The sequence below is a fragment of the Miscanthus floridulus genome, chromosome 18 (genome assembly GCF_019320115.1).
Source record: "Miscanthus floridulus cultivar M001 chromosome 18, ASM1932011v1, whole genome shotgun sequence".
Lineage (NCBI taxonomy): Eukaryota > Viridiplantae > Streptophyta > Magnoliopsida > Poales > Poaceae > Miscanthus > Miscanthus floridulus.
The window spans coordinates 48,484,477-48,487,579 of record NC_089597.1 but is presented as its reverse complement, the minus strand read 5'-3'; the positions used below and the strand labels follow the sequence as shown (position 1 = coordinate 48,487,579).

The 3,103-nt window shown below is 51.9% G+C and overlaps 1 non-coding gene across 1 annotated transcript; it reads left to right on the top strand.

Moving 5' to 3' along the window:
• The first annotated feature begins 2,343 nt into the window (after window positions 1–2,343).
• LOC136525010 (small nucleolar RNA Z247) lies at window positions 2,344–2,482 on the top strand. The gene has a single exon (XR_010776345.1). It is a non-coding gene; the product is annotated as a small nucleolar RNA Z247 (small nucleolar RNA).
• Window positions 2,483–3,103: the final 621 nt, after the last annotated feature.

Below are 3,103 nucleotides of genomic sequence, written 5' to 3'. Positions count from 1 at the left end.
AACCAATGAAAATGTTATGTGGCAACTTGTCAACTTGCGCACGAACTTCATTTATTTATTTCATATTCGTTTCAATGTGTCGCGGTAGCACTTGTAGTTGTTTACAACACCGACAACAGCTCCTGTTCAATTACAATTGAGGCTGGTCAGCTTCTGTCTGCGACCAGGTCCTGCCGCGCCGTGGGCCTTAGCGCGTTCAGTGTCGCGTCGTGGGCTATGGCGCGGCAGCTACCACGTCACCGGTCAGCGCCCCGGTCGTCACCACATCATCCCTCTCGCCGCGCCACCATGTATGACGCGGCACAGGTGTTTCGCCGCGCCATGGCAATAGACGCTGCCAAAAGTGTTAGTTTTGGAAAAAAAAAAAAATACAAGATTTAAAATTAGTTTAAAAAAGAGTAAAAAAAAAAATTCTCCTTGGCCGGGTGGCAGCTCATCCTCCCTCCTCCGACTGGTGCTTCACCAGCTGTTAGATCTAGGGGTGGGGGGGGGGGGGGGGGGGATAGCTAGCTGGAGACAAACAAATCGTCGGTTGATTTCACGCACGCCTTGAGCATTTGAGAGGAGAAAACCAGATGAGAAAGGAAGAGTAAAATAGTTTTATCGATGGCCTATGCGATGATATTCGCCCTGTTATACTTGTTGCTGCTTGCACTGCCGATTTGGATACTGCCTGCACCCTCGCTTTGTTGCAAGAGGAAGCTGCCGATCAAGGACGTCGCAAGGAATTTAAGAACTCAAATAATTTTGTGTTCTCCAAGACGGCGTCCATCCGTGGTGATATGCCCCTGCCCCCTGCCCCTGCCCCCTGCCCCCTTCCCCACCATGACCGTCTCAGCGGGGCTCCACCGATGACAAGCGTCTGGCCAATGACCGGAAGCCCCCACCCAAGCCGGGCAATCTCGATGACAAGCTGTCCATGCTTAGGTCCTACCGCAAGGCACGCGGTCTTTGTGTCTGTTGTGCAGATAAGTGAGTTCCTGGACACAGGTGCTCTCCAGTCCCGCAGTTACACGCGTTGCAAGAGATCTGGGAACTTTGCCAAGTCTCCTTTACTGAATCTGAAGAACCTGTCTCTATGGATGTTGAGAACACTGCTCAATTGTTCATGGTTCTATCGTCAGCAGCACTTTCTGGATCTCCCGCTCTTCGCACATTGCAGTTGTTGGGATCCTTGTCTGGACAGTCGGTCAATATTCTAGTGCACTCTGGCAATAGTCACTCATTCTTGAGTTCTTCGGTCGGCCAAGCTTCTTCCTAGCGTCCAGCAAGTGCAGCAGCCTGTCAAGGTTCAGGTAGCAGACGGCAACACCATTCGTGCTCCCCAATTCTGCCGGCAGTCGAGTGGACAGTTCAAGGATTCAGGTTCCACACTAGTCTGCACGTGCTTCCTTCAGCATCCTACAACATGATCGTCGGTATGAACTGGTTGGAGGCCTTCTCCCCAATGAAAGTTGACTGGCAAAACAAATGGTTCTCCATTCCGCAGGGCTCTTGTCACGCTGTGCTGCAGGGATTGTTACCTGCGGATGCCCAGTGCTCCATGCTACAGCTGTTTCATATTTCCAGTTCCACCCAAGTTGCAGAGGAACAAGTCTGTTAGATGATATGGTTAGCTCGGCTAATAGACATGTGTCTAGGTTCAATGTATAGTCTCTAGATTGTTGTACAAGGTAGTTTGTTGATCTAGATTGAGTCTGTCTTGCTGTAATCCTAACCTCATGTACAAGCCACCGTGGGGGCTGTTCCCACCTACATTAACACGCAGCCGAGTACCCTAAGGGGTATCTCGTTCCATCTACGTTTACATAGTAATCAGAGCTATAGCTAGGTTAGTCGAAGAGCTCCGCCATGGCCTCCTCCGCTTAATCTGCTCCTCCGTCTCTCAGCTTCTGTCCTCCCAACGAAAAGCTGACTCGCGCCAACCATCAGATGTGGAAGGCGCAGGTGGTCTCGGCGATCAAGGGGGCTCAACTGGCGAAGTTCATCAAGCCTTCGCCGAAGATGCCGGCGGAATTCCTTCCACCGGTCAAGGGCGACGGCGACGCCAAGGGCGCAGCACCGACTCTGAACCCGAAGTATGACGGCTAGGTGGCGAAGGACCAACAGGTCCTGAACTACCTTCTCTCCAATCTATCGCGAGAAATCCTTGGATAGGTCTCCACTGCCGAGACCGCAACATAGGCTTGGGCGGTGATCGAAGGCATGTTTGCCTCCCAATACCGCACCTGCGTCATCAGTACACGGATGGCACTTGCCACGGTGTCAAAGGGGACGTCCACCATCTCGGAGTACTTTGCGAAGATGAAGTCCCTGGCAGACGAAATGGCGTCTGCATGCTCCAACCTTGAAGATGAGGAGCTTGTCTCCTACATCCTGATGGGTCTGGATCTTGACTTCAACCCGGTGGTCTCTGCTGTGGCTGCCCGGGTTGAACCGATCTCCGTCTAGGATCTTTACACCCAGCTCATCTCCTTTGAGCAAAGGATGGAGCTTCATGGAGGAAGCTCCCACTCATACGCCAACATGGCTGCCAATGGTGGTCGAGGAGGAGGCGGCAACAATAGTGGCAACGCTCGCGGCCGTGGCGGTGGATGCCAGCTTCGGGCGTGGCATGAAGGGCGGTCGCGGTGGTGGCAATGGTGGCGGCGCTCCTGGCGTCGTGTGCCAACTCTACGGTAAAGAAGGCTACACCGTCCTCAAGTGATTCAAGAGGTTTGATGCCTCCACCTGTCCGCTGTAGAAGAGCGTGTCATCTGCCACGATGTCGTATGGGGTGGACACCAACTGGTACATTGATTCTAGTGCCACAGATCATGTCACCGGTGAACTTGAGAAGCTGATCGTCAGTGACAAGTATGGCGGACATGATCATGTGCACATGGCCAGTGGAACAGGTATGGAAATTAGTCACATTGGTTCTACATTTTTGCGTACCCATGATAGCAAGATTCATCTTGAAAATATCCTCCATGTTCCAAAGGCCGTCAAAAGCTTGATTTCTATTAACTAACTTGCACGTGATAACAATGCTTTCCTAGATTTTCATCCCAATCATTTTTTATTAAGGAACAGGGGACGAAGAGGACTCTCCTGCAAGGTA